This window comes from Lissotriton helveticus, chromosome 4_1 (assembly GCF_964261635.1).
Source record: "Lissotriton helveticus chromosome 4_1, aLisHel1.1, whole genome shotgun sequence".
In the NCBI taxonomy this organism is placed as follows: Eukaryota; Metazoa; Chordata; class Amphibia; order Caudata; family Salamandridae; genus Lissotriton; species Lissotriton helveticus.
This window is the reverse complement of record NC_136063.1, coordinates 815444163-815463220: the sequence shown is the minus strand read 5'-3', so window position 1 is coordinate 815463220 and position 19058 is coordinate 815444163. Positions and strand designations below refer to the sequence as shown.

General features: G+C 43.8%; 1 long non-coding RNA gene across 1 annotated transcript in view; it reads left to right on the top strand.

Moving 5' to 3' along the window:
* The window catches only part of LOC144827342 (uncharacterized), a 371811-nt gene that overhangs the window by 336702 nt on the left and 16051 nt on the right, over positions 1-19058 (top strand). The window contains exon 4 of the long non-coding RNA XR_013610146.1: positions 5873-5939. This is a non-coding gene — a long non-coding RNA (uncharacterized LOC144827342). The remainder of the gene's footprint in view (positions 1-5872; positions 5940-19058) is intronic.

Sequence of the window (19058 nt, the reverse complement as noted above, 5' to 3'; positions counted from 1 at the left end):
CTGGAGCACCATTAATTAATCTGATATATAGAACCATTGTCCGCAACTTTAACAAATGAGAATATCAGCTTAGGACTCCACGCTAGTCTCTCACCTCTTAATACATCTCTGCCACATGATATCAACATCAGGCTAGTCAGATATGGAGATTAGGCTGTGTTAGGATGATATTTCTAATAACTAACAATTGAGTACAATACTACACTCTAAGATGGCCGACATATGACTCACCCAATCGGCAGACGCCAGCAACTTATGCACAAGTTTAGCGCAGTGACGCAAGCACTATATACATTGTTGTTCACATTGTTAATAAAACCGCGCCACTCAATGCCAAATTTGAAGCCCTTGATGCACGTCCACATCAAGGTAATAGCCAGAACTATAGACTTTCACCACATTCAAAGATGGCCTCCATGGTTGCACTGTAGATGATGTCATGCTGACACCATCACACCACACACCAGGTGGGGCTGATTTACCATGCTTAACGGCACCAGGAGAGGGTATATAAGACAGGAACCAGCAACCTGTCTTTTCCTTCCTGATCCAGCGGAGCGGGTAGGTGGGCCGGACTGCTCTGAGCGGGAGCAGGTGAGTATGGACTATGCGTTGAGACTATGCCTGGCCACAAGCTTTTAAGAGAGGTAAGAGGTGCTGGGAATTGCTGACAAGTTACCACTGGCAGGTCTAGGGCACTTTTGAGTCTGTTGTATAACCTTGTCAATGATATCAATTTCACGACTATGGGCTTACTTTAACCTGAACCATGCCCACTTTCACTTTTAATGCTCTAGAGTCATGGCCTTAGCAACTAAACGTTGAGTCTACAAGCCCACACCCAGTATATTTTGTTGTTTGTTTTTTCCTTTTAATAAACAGAGACACTACGTTGAGTGTCCATATACTCCGCTGCGGTCTGATGAAGCAGCCCATGAATCCTTAAGAGGTGAGCTGATACACACTAACCATGTTGTTCAATTACTCTAACTGGTTTCACAGAGGTTTTTATATACATAATACAAATGAAGGCACACTTAGAATGTGATATGCAAGAAATCATGTTGTTTTTATCACTTGTATAGATTCAAAGATGTGTACGGTGAAACACACCCACTGGAATGAATAGGCCCATGTACTAATATCTCCATTTGTTTTTTTTATCCTTTTTGTTTGTACTCTAGGTTGGCTGCTTTTCTCCGGGGCAACGCCCTACCGAGAGAAGAAGTGGTATGTAGAACCACACCACACTGTAGATAGTTTTCATTTAGTCACTAGTCCTGAGGAATCGCCAACTGCTCTATTAAAGACATTTTATAGGCGAGAAACATGTTGACCACTAAGGGGTAGAGCTTAATTTTTGTCAGATTAAAACAAAATAATCGTCCTCCTTCTTCTTTTTACTTTTTAATCAGGTTGTGATCTCTCCATTAAAAATAATTAAAGAGGATTCCCTTACCTGTTTTAACCCACACACCACATCTACATCTTCCCAGGCCCCTCACACCCACTGCACCTATACTGTAAGGAACAAAAGATCTCCGATAAAGAGCCCCTTTATCGGTGTCCGTCGAGAATTGCAGCGCCGGCTCGACGAGAAGCAGACCCATATGATGAAGCATGACAGCTAGCTTGCTGGGTGTGTGAGGGTCCCAGTTCCGAAAGGAGGTATTCCCCACCTCCGCACCACTCTGAGTACTTACCAGGTGGCCAACTTGCCACCCAGGAACACCGTACCTCTTTTGTCTTCTATTTCTACCCAGGGCAAGTACGGTGGACCTTTATCAAGCTCTCATTGTCCCCCTTGTTGTTTACCAATGTGCAAATTGTCTCAATAAAAATGACTAGGATACTTTGAGAAGTTAGGGAAACATAAAAGGCCATTGTTCTTGGTGTAGTTCAACTTTGCTAGGCAAGACACACAAGATGATAGACGGAATGTTGCACAATGGCAAAACATTCACCCCCAGTCACAGATCTGGGTTTAATCCATCGTTATTTTGCTCACCAAGCCACCCCACTTCAGACATGGTCGTATGCAAATCAGTCTTGACCCTGTACCTCATGGGAACAGTCCAGCCCGAACTGCAGAGCCATGTCTTCCCTGGACCGGTATCAAGCATCCTAGGACCGGTTTCTGGCTACAAGCCATCTTCAGCCAGGATAGCTTAACTCCAGTGGCTTAGTGAGCACGGGACCCACGTCTGGGCATACCCTTCCCACATAGGGTGAACAGCAAAACACACAAGATGATGGATGGAATGTTGCACAATGGCAAAACATTCACCCCCAGTCACAGATCTGGGTTTAATCCATCGTTATTTTGCTCACCAAGCCACCCCAGTTCAGACATGGCCTTTTGCAAATCAGTCTTGACCCTATGCCTCATGGGAACAGTCCCGCCCGAACTGCCAAGCCATGTCTTCCCTGGACCGGAATCAAGCATCCTAGGACCGGTTTCTGGCTATCAGCCGTCTTCAGCAAGGATAGCTTGACTCCAGTGGCTTAGTGAGCACGGGACCCACGTCTGGGCATACCCTTCCCACATAGGGTGAACAGCAAAACCCACAAGATGATGGACGGAATGATGCACAATAGCAAAACATTCACCCCCAGTCACTGATCTGGGTTTAATCCATCGTTATTTTGCTCACCAAGCCACCCCAGTTCAGACATGGCCATATGCAAATCAGTCTTGGCCCTGTGCCTCATGGGAACAGTCCAGCCTGAACTGCCAAGCCATGTCTTCCCTGGACCGGAATCAAGCATCCTAGGACCGGTTTCTGGCTATCAGCCGTCTTCAGCCAGGATAGCTTGACTCCAAGTTATCCAAGTCCAGCCCAGTTCGGGCTGGACTGTTCCCATGAGGCACAGGGTCAGACTGATTTGCATATGGCCATGTCTGAACTGGGGTGGCAGAGTGGGCTAAAGAACGGGGATGGATTAAACCCAGATCAGTTGACTGGGGTGAGTGCTTGTATTGTCAACGCTCCGTCCATCATTTACTTTGTTTTTTCTTTGTTCGCCATTAGTTGGCAGGGTATGCTCAGACGTGAGTCCCTTGCTCACTTTGCCACTGGATTCAATCAAGCCGGGCTGAAGACGGCTGAAATGCCAGAAACCGGTCCTCGGTACCTTGTTTCCAGTCCAGGGAAGGCATGGCTTGGCAGTTCGGGCTGGACTGTTCCCATGAGGCCAGGGTCAGACTGGTTTGCATATGGCCATGTCTGAACTGGGGTGGCAGAGTGGGCTAAAGAACGGTGATGGATTAAACCCAGATCAGTTGACTGGGGGTGAGTGCTTGTATTGTCAATGCTCCGTCCATCATTTCCTTTGGTTCAACTTTGCTAGGGACATACATGGTTGTTTTTTACACAAGAGAAAAGAGGAAAGCGTGGAATACATTTTTGTGTAAAACTTAAGAGGAATTTGTAATGGAAGTTTAGAAATGGCATAAAGATTGATGGGAATCAACTTCATTTTTATGGTATCAAGATGGCCCCACCATGAGCGGTAGAAGGGATGCCAGTGATTTGCTAATGAGGTTATATTATTTATACATTTATCCATTTTAATGATATGGATGTTTTAAGGGATGAGGTGAATTCAAGAGCAAGATATTTAATTTGCAGAGGTTTCCAATTGAAATTATAAGGTAAGAACTAATGTTTAAAAGTACAGGTATTTAGAAGTAAAATTTCACTAATGGGATTACATAAATAGTAAAATATATTCAGCATACGTGGCCAGTTTACTTTGCTGAGTGTCATATGAAAAACCATGTATATCCAAGTATTGTTTAAGCTGAGCTAAAAATTGTTCAAAGACAATATTAAAAAGAAAAGGGAAAGAGGACATCCCTGACGCACTCCCCTGTTTGAGGCAAATAGGGAGAAAATCATCCATTTGCATAGACAGCTGCTCGAGGGGAGGTACACAGAAGTGAGTTTAGGTTATATATTTTGGGGCAAAAACCACACCACTTAAGGGTGTGAAACAAAATTCCAATTTACACAATCAAAATCCTCCTCAGCGTCTTAGGCTATGGCTGCTAAGGACTCAATAATAATTGTGGCTTTTGAGAGATATTTAAGAGCAAGCTGGTGTTATCCCAAATGTATCTTCCTTTGAAAACACTGATTGTTCTTTTCCTAAAAGTTTAGGAAGGAAGGGTTCTAAATACAAGACAAACGCTTTTGAGAACATTTTATAGTGTATATTGACAAGAGATATGTGTCTATAGTTTTCACAATATTGCAATTATGTTCCTTCCTTTGGGATAAGGTAAATAGGGGTATCTAAAAAGGACCCTGATGATTGAGTGACGGATTCAATAAGGGTAAGCAGCTTGGGGAGAAGCAATTGAAAAACGTGTTTGCAAAAATCTGCTGTGAGACCATCAGGCCCGGAGCAGCATCTTTAATAATGTAAGTACTGCTGTGTGAAGATCTGTTTGTGTGATATCTGATTCTAAGAGAGGAAAATCCAATTGTGAAGAAAGAGGTTTTTGTATAGAGGAGATCTAGGGGCCGATTATGATGGCAGACTGGTGGCCCCCGCCAGGCTGGTGGTAGCCACCGCCGGCCAGGCGGGGGCAATCCATCACCCATCCTGACATAAATGACCCCCTGCCACATTAGGATGGCAGGGGAGTCCGCGGCGGATGGCAAGACCGTCCTCTGCTTTTCTGCCCGTCGCAAAAGGAAAAAAGTGTCTACATATGGTGGCGGTGTCTGCGAGACACCGCCAACCATATTACGATGCCGGAGGTCTTATGCCTTTCCACCGCGGCATTACCGCCGTGGGAAGGCATACAGGCTTTGCTTTGGGGGCCCGTTGTGGGCCCCCAGGGTGAAGGGGGTTTGGGTGGAGCACATGGGGTGTACCTATGGTACCCCCTGCGTTTCAAAGCACAACGTGGCAGGCACCGCGCGTTCCCTGTCATGTTGTGCTTTGAACCACACAACATGCATTTTTAGTATTGCGGCGGACGGTGCTTTCAGCACCGCCCGCCGCAATGTTAAAAATGCGGGATGCACCCACCACTGTGGAGGGTGCATCCTAATTCGCCGCACGGGACCTCTGCCCCTGTGGCAGACGGTCCCTTCTTATGATGGGATGGCGGACGGACAAAGTTCGGAAATGTTCTGGTTATTGAATACAAAATCCGTTATAAAATCACGAGCTAATGCTTCAAACGCATCCCAGATGGTATCAAAGGGTATGGCTACTGTATTATTAAACTGAAAGTATTTGTGAAGGAAAGAGGCAAAAGAGGAGGTAAAGGAGTAATTTATTAATAATTAATTATTACATCTTCACCCTCTTTGGAGATGTGGATTTGGGTAAAATATCTAATTGTATAGAAAGCAATGTGTGAATAGATATGAGGATAGAACCTATATCTGCAGCTTGTAAGCTCTGTGTCAAATAATGAGAAAGACAAATTTAGTCAATTCTTGATTGTGTGTGATGTATTGTGGAAAAATATGAATATTCATGCAGTGTTGGATTACACAACCTTCAGTCATCTATTAGATTGTGTTGTTTAATAGCGTGAGGAAATGCTTTCTGTGATTTGTTAAGCGTATATTGTGATGTAGAATGTCTATCAATAAAAAGATCAACAAGTTGATTGCAGTCTCCTGCAAGCACAAAATTATCATTCGAGTGTTGTAAGAGTTTTCAGTAATATTGGCCCAGAATTGACAGCCTGGAGCAGTGGGTCCAAATACATTCATTACAACAATTGCCACTTTATCAGTCAATAATTTGAGCAATATTTAAGGACCGTTAAAAAGAAATTTCTTGTGATATAAATTGGATATGAAGAAATTCATTACAAAGGATTACAACACCATTCTTTTTACAGGTTCCTGGTGAGAAAAAGACGTTCCCCACCCATCTCCTTTTTAATTTCAAGGTTTGCTCTCTGTAAGGTGAGATTCTTGCCAAAAAGTCATATGTGCACCAAGTTTCGATAAATATGTCAGTACTCTCTGTCTGTAAATAGGGGACTTAAACCTCCGGCATTACAAGAATTAAGATTTAAAGGTATTGAAAAAGAATCATAATAAAAATAAAATCAGACATTATAGTAGAAGAGAAGAACAAGAACCATGTAGGAAGGAAGATGCAGAACAATGTGAAGAATATACAGTGTAACAATAATTGGAAAATATTAGGCGAAATAGGAGAGAATAGGTGAAATGCAATAGTAGGAAGAAGGAAAATGAAAGGAAGAATACGTGAAAGAAAGGGAGGAAAAAAGTCAACATGACAAACCACAAAGAAAAGGGAAGGGAGACATACTTAGACAAACTGTGATAAGGATGGAGCCATGCAGCCATGTTGATGTACACGCACGCAGGTGTCATGATGCACATATGCATGCATGACAGTGCATCCTCAGCCATATTGGAATAGCATTGGTAAAGACTCATAGTATCATGACTCTCGCAAACATTGGTCCCAGACCAAAAATCTCAATCAATAATAGATGGTGAATATTCCTAAAAATCAGGTTGTTTGCAGTTTACTTGAATCTATTAAATCTGGCCAATCAGAACACTAATCTTTAGTTTAGAAGTCTTGACTAATCTGGAGTTTATGCCCTAAAGTAGCAATAACATTAACACTCAGATTTAGATGAGAGTGCATAAAATGCTGGTGTAAATTGCTATTTTACAGGGTGTGGTAATTTTCGGTTAAGCAATTTGTAACGGATTCTCGGAATTGGGAGTTGCTTGCAATTTGCCAAATAATTCATCCATTCTTGTGGGCACATTTTGCAACTCCCATCTTTAAGTGTTAGGGAAAAGGCCCACATCAGACAAAACTAGCGCCAGCATTATATTCTGGGGATAAAAGTTGCATTGATTAGAGTTTTCTTGGAAATATATGCAAGGTATCTGCTGTTCTTTTTTCTTCATGAATGTTCATTTGCTTCCTGCCAACTGTTTACTTTAGAAACCATTAATGGTTCTTCTGTGAAATAATGTAGTATTACAATACTACTATACATTTGATGTAGCTCTACAGTATACAGTACCCCTAATTCATTGTTTTGCCACTACCACAGTAATAGAAACAAACATGCAGCATAAATGCTAATCACCGCTCTGAATAATTACCTGTAGGTTGAAAAAGCACCCTTTTATTCAAAGTTACCGGTTGAGAGGTTTAGACATCAGTCCTTAAGTTGTGCCAGTGTTTGTCGGTGCTAGACACCAGCACTTATTTCTTAAGACTGGTACATATTTATGACTGATTCACCGGAGAGTAACTGGTCCTGTGAAGGAACGCTAGCCTAATCAACATCGGAGAGTATAGTGGAAAATAAAGTTAGTAGTAATCGATACGAACAGATGAATGGTAGATTGATTGAGAAAAATGGGATCTATGTGACGGGGGAATTCCTTGAATTTGAAGAGTTGCCCTCACACCCCGTTAAGGTGTCATGCTTCTTTATAGGGTGTTTAGCTCCTCGTGGGGGGGGCATTGCAGTCCCCTGCGGGCCCTGCAAGAGTGCTCTTTAGCAGAGATCTTTTGAAAGGAGCGCCTTAGTGGTGCTTGCGGGTATGTGGGGAGTGTGCAGGTGAATTAAAAATAACATAGCAATACCCTTAGTAATATTAATTCTTGGATCCGTTTGGTATGATGATTTAAAAAAAAAAATATGTTTATTAAAGTTTTTTCATTTCCAGTCAATAAACAATCACAATATTTATACATACAGCACAGTCATTTTGTCTGAAATGCAAAACATAAAAAAGAGGCAAAAGAAAAAAATAAGGATAATCCTTAATCACCATGAAACCATAAACATAAATTCCAAAGAGGAAACAAAAACAGACAGAAAGAGCTAACTCAATTTTGATTTTAAGCATAACTCATAACTCATAACAAATTCCCATATGCATTTCCCAAGGATTTTACCTTTTTTCCTCTTCCTGTCATATACCTTTCTCTAAATTATACACTGACAGTAACCTAGCCAGCCATTGATGGAAAGTTGGGGCTGCCTTATCCAACCACGCACTTGCCATACACAGCCTTAAGACTGACATAGCCATGAATAAAAAGTATTGCGAGCCACGCTGCTCGTCAGCCCCACCTACCCCAGGATAATATATTCTGGCGTAAGGGATATTTTAATTCCTAGAGTGTGATCCAGGAAGGATTCAATTGCCCTATGCAATGAGTAAAGTTGGGGACATAATACAAAAACATGAACGATATCCGCCTCTGCACTATCACACTGAGGGCAGCAAATTCCAGTCGTCTCACCCCACTGCACAATCCTAGCAGGTGTGTGGTATAAGGAGTATATTGTTTTATAATGTTGGGCTTGCAGCGCTGCTGAACAGAGTAATGTTCGCCCCATCTCGAGAGAAACCTGAAAACTATCCTGGTCCACCCGGAGTTTATCTGCCCATTTCATTCCATATTTTTCCAGATCATCACTCTTAAGTGCAGCTAGCTCTGAGTAAAACCTCCTAATAGAGCATTCTGCCCACCCTCAATTGCATCCAAAATCCTATTTTTATGGCACCCTGCCGAGCCCCCCTGCTTGTTTGTTAAATAACTCAGAAGTTGCAAAAAAACCAAAAAATTATTGCTAGGAATACCATACTTCCCCTGGATATCAGCGAACTGCAAAACACCATTAACTCCCATCAAATCCCCCAGCTTCTTCATCCCTCGCCGCCCCCAGTCAACCATAACTGAATCTGCGAATTTTTCTCCTCGAAGAGATAAATTCCTTTCCATTCGGGTATGGGCGTTACACCTACCCAACCCCAGTTTTTTACAGAGTGATGCCCAGATTTTATAAGCTGCCATAAGTGTCTTTAACCTGGTTCTTTTAAAATAGCTGGGGTCTGTGTATTTCAAAAAGCAGTTTTCTGCATTCTCCCCGATAAGAATTGCATATATATCTGTGGATCCTGCCTTAATCTGCGGATCTGAAGTGTCTCCCCCATCAGCCCACACATATACTGTGTAGCTGCAGCCCAATAATATAACTTAAAATCGGGGACTGCCCAGCCTCCCCTATCTCTAGGGAGAGTCAAGAAACAAAGAGCTCTCCTGGTCTTTCCTTGTGCACAAATAAGTCGATTAATAAGGTGTTCAATTGCAACAAACCATTTAACTTAAAAAATCAATGGAATTGTCCTAAAAAAATATAAAAACTTAGGCAAAATATTCCTTTTCACCACGTTAGTGCACCCCACCAAAGACAGGTGTAGGTTGTGTATTCTATCAAGATCTTTCTTACTTTTAGCCATTATTGGTCCAATGTTTTGATCAACAACCTTATCCAGGTCTGCTAAGATGTTAATCCTCAGATACACCGCCGAGCTAACTACTCGAACTTCCTCACAAACCACCTGTCTATTCTTAACTATCTGTGTCTTGGGGCCATTTAACGCTTAGCCCGAAATCCAACCAAAAAGAGTAGCTTCTCTTTCTACTTCCTGAATGGCGCTAGTCGGGGAAGGAGTCACTATTGCCACGTAATTCGCATAGGCCAGAGTTTTAAAAACTTGGCCCTGAATCCTATTCGGAAGAATCTTCTCATTTATTTCCAATTTGCGAATTAAGGGGTCCATATATAATATATACCACAAACAACAAAGGCGAACATGGACACCCTTGACGGGTACCCCGTTTGATCACTACTGCCGAGGTGTACCCTACATTTATTCTAAGTCGAGCTGTAGGGGATTGATAGAGTGCCTGGATCGCCTTAATGAATCCTTCACCAATGCCATACCACGCTAAAGCTGCCCACAGGAAGTCCCAGAAGACCCGATCAAAAGCTTTCTCTGCATCCAAAAACATAACCGCCATAAGGTCTCCTGTGACTTCCGTGGCATCAAACAAAATAATAACCGTGCGGACATGCTGAGCAGTTCCCCTCCCTGGGATAAAACCATGTTGCGTAGCGGTAACTAATTGCTCAATTCTGTTACACAACCTAAGAGCCAGCGCCTTCGAGTAGATCTTAGCGTCTGCGTTCATTAAAGTGATAGGTCTGTATGACCTTGGCTCCAGGAGTGGTTTGCCCTTTTTTGGAATTACGACAATATCAGCGCCTGCCCATGAGCCTGGCACAGAACTACCTGCTTGGGCCTGTAACATTGTATCAACCAAATCCAAGCGTATTGCAGCTTGAAATGTTTTATAAAATTACATAGGGATTTGATCTGGCACGTCAGCTTTACCTCAAGGAAGACTATTTAGTGCCACTAGATTTTCTTCCACACTTAAAGGTGCATCAAGCGCCTCCCTATCTTCTTCAGTGAGCAAAGGCACTGCAACATCCCCCAGGTACCGTTGTACATCTTAAGGATCTCCTATCTGCTCCTCGCTATATAGCTTAGTGTAATACTGTCTAAAAACCTCCCTAACTTCCTCAGCATCAGCAGCTGTAACCCCTTTACCGTCTGCTATCTCCTTAATTTAGATAAGCCAACCTTTGTCTTGGGCGGACCGTGAGGATATGTCCCACACGCTTGATCAGTTCGTGACATTGCTCTTTCTTTATCAAGTATGTTGCAGCTGCCTTAGTTGCGAAACCCTCATGTATCTCTTCTTTAATAGACAGTATTTTTAACAGTGCTGCTTCTGGGGAGGCACCTGTCCGAACTGCGAAGCACAAATCTCCCTCTGCCTCCGACACTGCTTTAACCAGCTTGCTAACACTAGTCTCCTCTTGCCTTTGTTTAAACATGCTATAACTTAAAGTCTCGAATCCCAGCTTTAAAAGCATCCCAGCTAACTCCTGTGACAGTACTCCCACGATTATTTTGCCAAAAAGTAGCTATCCAGTTATTCATATATTTAATATAATCATCATCTTTAGGCAACTTCCTTTCAAACGTCCATGTGCGTGCCCGTCTCTCCCCTCCTGTCAGTTTAAGTGTTAGAACAAGTGGGTTGTGGTCAGAGATCCACCGGGGGAACTTCTCTATCTGACTTTTGGACAACAGAGAGTTTGATATAAAAAAATAATCAAGTCTGACACAGACTTATGCGGGGCAGAATAGTAAGTGATTCCATCATTTAATGGATTCAGCCGTGCCCATACGTCAGATAAAGCATTATGACGTACCAAATTGCGGATTGCTCGGCATACTTTGTTCTTGCGCCCTCGATAGTGCTGCCCATGCTCTGTGCCCTGACTCCAACCCCATTTATGTTAAAATCCCCACACAAATCGATCGGCTCGGGCCAGGAGGCCAATTCTGTGTCTCGGAACTCGAAAACATCTGGTTCATCATCCGTAGATCCATACACTGACCCTATAGTGACTACTTGATTATTTATTACACATTCCAACAAGATCCATCTACCCCATTGATGTTCTTTTTATTGACTTTGACATCCCTGCTTTTAGACAGGATGGCCACCGCTCCAGTCTTTCTCCCCTGCTTCGAATATGCCAACAAAGTAAAACCCAACTGGTCCATTAGGTAACCCCTTGTCCCTTCTACATGTGTCTCCTGAAGACAGACAAAATCCAATTGCATTAATCTCAGGGCAGCCACAACACGCTGTCGTTTCATATGATTATTCAGCCCGCACACGTTTAAAGAAACAATTCTTATGCTCATTAAAATACATCATATACCTGTCCCATCTAGATGACCAATATATTATTAGAAGATTTCCTCATCTCATGTAGAGAATGCCTCATTCTTTTGCTACTACACCTCATATAACTGCTTAACCATTCAAAAATTGATACTGTGCTGCACTGTGTGAACCGTGTGAACCCCCACCCCTCCCACAAACCCGCCCCCACCCCCAATAAAAACAAACCCCCAGTCTCCCCCCACGCCCCATACAGGCAAATAGGTCAGTCATGACGTATGTGTGACGGCTTAGACTGCAGCAGTCGCAAACCCCCCTCCTCCCTAAACGTCCCCCCTTTGTGTCCCTTAATATGACGCTTTCCTATGGCAATCCCCTCTGTCTAACGCACATTTCCCTTGCCAAAGCGATAGAAAACAAAGAAGAAAAAGAAGAGTGGAAGAAAAACCAAAAAAAAAAATCCAAGAGGAGAGAAGACCATAAAAAACCTAACAGGAGCCAAAGGAAAGACCCCCTCCCTAACCTCCCTTCTGGTCCTTCTGCTCCTTCAATTCTGTCAGATACTGTTGGGCCTTAATCTCTGAAAAAAACATTCTGACATGCCCCCTAACAATGATCTTAAGCCTTGCCGGATACAATAAATAGGCCTCATGCCCTAGACTCTGAAGGGGCGCAATCAGCTGTCTGAGCCTCCACCTTCTTTGAACCGTAGCGTGGCAGAAGTCCGGGCGAGCAAAGAAAGTGACCCCATTGAATGTGTGCCTAGCCTCTGGTTTTGCCTTCTCCATAATCTCCTGCCTTAAAAGAAAGTTGCCGACATAGACAAGGATTGCCTGAGGTCTTGCATCCTGAGATGCCCCATTGGTTTTTTCTGTGACAGCGGGAAGCAGTGTGCTCTCTGGACTTCACGTTCCCAACCCCAGGTTGATAATTCAGTAAAGGCCCCTTTAAACAAATTGATAATGAATTACATAATGTCCTGTCCTTCAACCCCTTCCACAACCCCCAAAAGTCTTATGTTATTACGTCTCTGGCGTTTCTCAAAGTCCTCCAATTTCCACTGGACATCCTCTGCCATCTTCCCCTTTGAATGATTGCCATCTCGACTCGAGACGTCATCTTCCAACCTCCCCGTTCTTTCTTCTACATGGGCATGAAATTCTGAATTTTCTTTGCCGCCTGTTTGGCTCTTCGGCTTTCTACTCTGGCTTCCCCCTGCATTTGCTTCAAGGTGGTGTACAAAATATCAAATGAGGTGGGTTGGGGCTGGGCACTTAAATTATCCTGGGCCAGCTGTCGATCAACTGCCATGCCCTCTTAATATAAATGGGAGGTTGCAGAGTAGTCCCAGTAGAGTTTCCTGTTTGCCCCAGCTTCTAGAGGACTGAGGGGGGCTTTGATTTTGACTTTGTCCTTCTTTTCTGCTGTGAACCACTATGGTTTGCAGGTGCCTTCTGTACTGATGAGCTTACCGCCGAGTCTGAGTCAGAGCTGCTAATCAGACTGCCTTCACTTGAGATCTGGGAGTCTGATTCATTTTTTAGAGTAAAGAAGCATTCTCCGTCCGGGGTACCAGGGACCCCCCTATCTGGTATCAATGTATGAGCATGTCCCTCAGCCCCCACCTCTCCCAGCACAGCGGAAGCCACAGGGGGAATTTTCCTAGGTACCATCATTTTGCTGCTCGGCAAACTCTCTACTCCTCTGGCTGCCTCCCCATTCATGTCAGCGGGTTGCTCGAGCTTAACCTTATCACCATCTTCCCCTCAATTTCCAGCCAAGATTTTACTTCCACTACCTTTCCCCACATCCTGTAAGTCCCGAGAATCGCGCTCGCTTGATCTTCCCTGCGCCTCACCGGTGATCCTCTGCAACTCCGTCTCCATCTGTTGCCCGGCAACCACACTTCCAGCGACGTCCGTGGCTCCAGAGTTAACCGCAGCCATCTCCGTTGACTTCATGTGGGAGGTTTCCCGCAAAGTAGATTGTCTTAAGGTAGATTCCTTGGGGTCATTAAGCTTACCCCCATCTGTGCCGACCTTTAGTTGCGCCGCCTTTCGGATAGCTCCATTGAATCCTTTCCACCGCTAACTCCCGCAAACCCGCTGCCGGCATTATCTCGCGGGTCGTCCGGCTTTTTGTTAACGGTTCTCCATGGCTGGGTTGAGCCGCGCTGATTGTTCCCTAGGATTGGTGAGTCCTTTGGAGCTTCTTTACCAGCGCTCTCTTGTTGCTCCATCTGAGCGCTAGCGTCTTTCGTCAGCTGTTTAGGCCCCCTCTGTGTCATGCCTTCCTTGCCTCTAGGCCGCCACCACCGCCAGGGAAGCCAATCGAGCCGTTTTACCTGCAAATGCCGTTATCCGAAGCACTCGTTGAGATAACAATAAATCAAGTATCTGTACTGTCACACGGTGATTTCTTAGGAAGGGAATCTCCAACATTCCAGCGTCTGAGCTTAGGAGGAGGGAGGGAGAACTGCGACTACTTGCTGCAATCAGTCCACGGTCATCTTGCCCCCGATTTCTTTTTTTCGACATCCAGTCCGGTTGGTATGATTAAAAGCAGGAAAAAGAACGTAATTACCCTTACTTCAGTGAGGAGGGACAGTTTGTTTTTCAAAAGATGAATGTCACAAATTAGGCACTGCAGGTATTACAATCTGGCTTTGCTCGTGAATGCTAGTTAATCTAGTTAATAGGAGAAAAGTAGCATAACCTTTCATTAAACCGTTGTTGTCCTTGAACCCACTGCAAACACAGGCTTTACAATAATGTCAAATGTCTTCCTTATGTAAAGGCAGCCGTACTCGTTGGATTTTGTAATAAAATATGTAAATGCAACCTTCCCTGTTGCTTAACATGACTGTGTTATTTAACAAAATCTAAATTAATAGGTCTCATTAATAAATACCCCTTGCCTGACCCTAACTATCAATGATAGCAAAATGCAAATCTCTCAGCCCCTTGCTTTCAAACAGTGAAACATGAAATACTTTATTTGCCTAATTAGTATTAGCCTTTAACGTTCTAGGAGCCATTATTTTCTACTAATCTTGAGTTTCCGGTGATCACTGCGTGTTAATTTACATGGAGGGGTTTGTCCAGGCAATTAGTGTTCAGTGAATAAAAACATTTACAATCCATGATTACAACTAAGGTTATTTTAGAGAAAGAAAATGTTGCTGCGAGACACACTTTCACTCTGGACAATAAAATAGGCATAAAGAAAACTACCGATAAAGTCTTTTCAAGCACTAAGCATTAATTTGTGCCAAATCCTTTGAAGTTATCATAACAAGAATGAATCTTTCATGTTTCATTTCAAGGATTTGTGTACTCTGCGGCCAAAACACATTTATTCTGCCAAACATAATAAAACAAAATCGTGTTAAACTTTTTTTGTAAAAGCCAAACCTTATGTTTTATCTTTATATCCGTACCCATCTACCCTTACCGAAGTGGAATACTACATTTAGTGGTTAACCTGTCTTTTTATAGCATTCGAAGACTCATTTATGCCAATTTTAGTATTCAGTAGTATTCTTTTTGGGAAGGCTAGTGCATGAAGACTACTGATATTTGAGTGGTACTTCTTGAATACTAACAGAATACTAAGCACATACTTATTTATAATCGCATAGTCTTCATTTACAAAGCAGAACATTTAGTGAATACAAACAATTTGAATACTACTGGACTTTATCCAGACTACTATTGACATTCTATTCAAGCTGCATGCTGAATGGTAGATTGGTGCCTTATTTATTATACTATTCTATGCCTTATTTATTATACTATTTTGGTGGTTGTGTAGTATAGGGTAGTGTTTCAGGGTTTAGGGTAGTGCTGGGGGATCCTGCAGGGTAGTGTTTGAATGAAGGGACCATATACAAAAAACAGAAGAGGGACCCTTAACCAGACCCTTAAAGAAGGATACGGGAGGGAAAACAACCCACCAGGGAAGTAATCATAAGCAACAACATGAAAGGGAGGTTTCCCAAAATTAGAGCGGACCAATAGGTTCCGAGATTAACAACTGCCCACAGAAAAGCTGGTATTTTTAAAAAAAATTATTTTATTTTCATTTTTGCTTATAAAAAATTCATAATTTCAGTAAATCACACAACATATATATAATAGATATAGCGTTAGCCCAGAACACAAGGAAACATTAAAAACATTTCTGTAATCTCATTCATTCATGCAAAAAAACATACCAGTCATACTCATACAACAAAACATTCATGTAGATATCAACAACTACACAAAAAACAACCAGACCCTCAACAGTCAGACAGAAAAAAGCGCTTTTATAAGCAAAAATGAAAATAAAATAATTTTAAAAAAAATACCAGCTTTTCTGTGGGCAATTGTTAATCTCGGAACCTATTGGTCCGCTCTAATTTTGGGAAACCTCCCTTTCATGTTGTTGCTTATGATTGAAGGGACCAGACTGGGGGTCGGGGGAGGGTTGTGATGGGGGTAGTGTTTTAGGGTTTAGGGTAGTGTTGTGGTGTTTGTGTAGTGTAGGGTAGTGTTTTAGGGTTTAGGGTAGTGCTGGGGGGTCGTGCAGGGCAGTGACTGAGTGTAAGGACTGGGTTGGGGGTTGGGGATGGGTCTTGCTGGGGGTAGTGTTTCAGGGTTTAGGGTAGTGTTGTGGTGTTTGTGTAGATTAGGGTAGTGTTTTAGATTTTAGGGTAGTGCTCGGGAGTCGTGCAGGGTAGTGTTTGAGTGTGGGGACCGGACTGGAGGTCTGGGAAGGGTCTTGCTGGGGGTAGTGTTTTAGGGTTTTGGGTAGTGTTGTGGTGTTTGTTGTAGTGTAGGGTAGTGTTTTATGGTTTAGGGAGTGCTGGCGGATCGTGCAGGGTAGTGTTTGAGTGTGGAGACCGGACTGGGGATCGGGGGAGAGTCGTGCTAGGGGTAGTGTATTAGGGTTGAGGGCAGTGTTGTGGTGTGGTACTCCACTCAATTCCACTCTGTTTTACTCCATTTAACACCACTCTGCTTTACTCCACTCCAGTCTGCTTTACTCCACACAACTCCACTATGCTTTACTCCACTCAACGCACTCTGCTTTACTCCACTCAACACCGCTCTGCTGTACTTCATGCTACTCTGCTTTATTCCACTCCACTCAACACCACTATACTTTACTCCACTCACTCTGATCAATTACATTCTGTTTTACTCCACTCCACTCTACTCAACGCCACTCTTCTTTACTCCACTCAATGCCAATCTGCTTTACTCCACTCCACTCTGCTTTACTCCACTCAAGATCACTCTGCTTTACTCCACACAACTCCACTCTGCTTTACTCCACTCCGCTTTATTCCACTTCATACTGCTTTACTCCACACCACTCCATGCCACTCTGCTTTACTCTGCTTAGCTTTACTCCACTCAACGCCATTCTGCCTCACTCAACGACGCTCTGCTTGTCCACTCCACGCCTCTCTGCTGACCACTCCACGCCACTCTGCTTTACTCCACTTCAATCAACGTCACTCTGCTTTACTCCACTCTGCTTTACTCCACTCTGTTTTACTCCACTCCACGCCACTCTGGTTTACTCCACTCCACTCAGCTTCACTCCACTCCACTTTTCTCCACACCACACCACTCCACTCAACGCCACTCCACTCAACGCTTTAATCCACTCCCCATTACTCCACGAACCACTCTGCTTTACTCCTCACTACTCTGCTTGACTGCTCTCCATTCAACACCACTCTGCTTTACTCCTCATTCCATAAAACATAGGTAAAAGGCATTGCCATTTATAATGCAAATAGCTCTAACAACAACAAATGCACGACCAATTGCATTTTCAGTGCTTGTTGAAAGGTGCATTATGACGGTATCCAAATTCTTGCTTTTTGTTTTTTTTGTTCCTGATATGTAAGGCACTGAGGCTTGTTTAAATACTGTTTGCATTATTCTATGTACTTGTTTTTTCATGATCTAATACTTGATTGACATTTTAGGGAGAGATTTACCTATTTGCAGATGAATAAGCAATAGAAAATATTGGACTGATTTAATAACGTTGTTTTGACATTTTAACATAATTGCCCAGAGCATTTGCAGACTGGTTCTGATGTGGACGTAGGCTGTTCAATTTGGGAGGTCTGGCTGCATCAAGTGCCCAGCCCCTGCTTCGGAGCAACCTTTTGGTGGGATCCAGGCAACCATGCCGCAGCCATTCCTAACATTGGTTGGAACGGAAGCGGAAGCTGAGTTGTACTAGTCTGAGGCCGAGTGAGGCGAGTGACGTGCTGCTGCACCGCAGTGTGTGCACATGGATCGGGCTGAGAGGAAAAAAGAAAATTGCACCTTTTGTTGGTATTTTTTTGGGTCGGGTTGCAGGTGAGACTTGCTGTATACTTGAGGTCCGCTGTGTGGCGTGATTTTGCCATGACAGACCCACCACACCTGCAGTCCTGCCAAGTATCACGCATCAGCCATGAGGCTCACGCATTTCAGTGCGGTGATCCGCATCACCGCACTGAAATACATTGTTACGCATTTTGCCACCTGCCAGAGTGCATCACCAGTGGCACCTGTGCACGGACTCTCTGGTGCTCTGGAAGACATGCTGCTTGCTTGCTGAGCTCCTAAATAGTTAAACCGATCTCTGCTCTCAGCTCTGTGGAGTGGCTGAGAGCGCTAGCCGCTACAATGTATCCACTCCCAGCTGCCTGCTGTTTCCTGGAAACAATGCGGCAAATAGTGGCTGAGGTGCCAGCGCGGCGTGCGTGGCTTTCAGACTCGTCACACACACACACGGGGGGAGGGGCTGCCCTCTCAGCAGTTGATACTGCTGTCAATCATCACTGTGGCACCCCATAGGGGCCAGTATCCGGATATGCCAGGAGAGTCAGTGCCGCGGCACGTCCGGAGGAAGTGGAACTGCGGGGGACTCATCAGAGTGTGCAGCATGAGACGAGTCTCTGATGGCCCCCCGCCGCGCAAGAGGAATGAATGTTGATTGCGGCAAGCGGCCACGCCGCGCAAAACACTGCAGCGCACTTCACCTGGTAGCTGAGCAGTCCGTGACAGTCACCTCGCTGTGGTGAAATTGGAGTGGCCAAGTCTGGCCCCATTGCCGTGGCTTGAGGCCTCGCAACATACTGAGTGCAGCCGAGTGTGTTAATTGAATTTGCTCTTTAGTGGCAGCCCAATATCAGCTGCCTGCAGTGCCAATCGTATAATTAGCTGAAATTTTTCTGTCCTGGACTGTTTTTATACTCTTGTTTACTGAGACAAAACACAGGTCAGTCATGAAATAGCTCACTGAAAACACATCTTGACATCTGGTGAAATAGTCAATCTCAGAAAACATGTTTCACCTGTAGCCCATTTTAAATATTTGCAGGTATACAGTACCACAGAAGTGACTCTAGAAAGACGAGCGTTCCAAAAATAATAATCATTAAGCGAGGGGGCTGTTTTTGT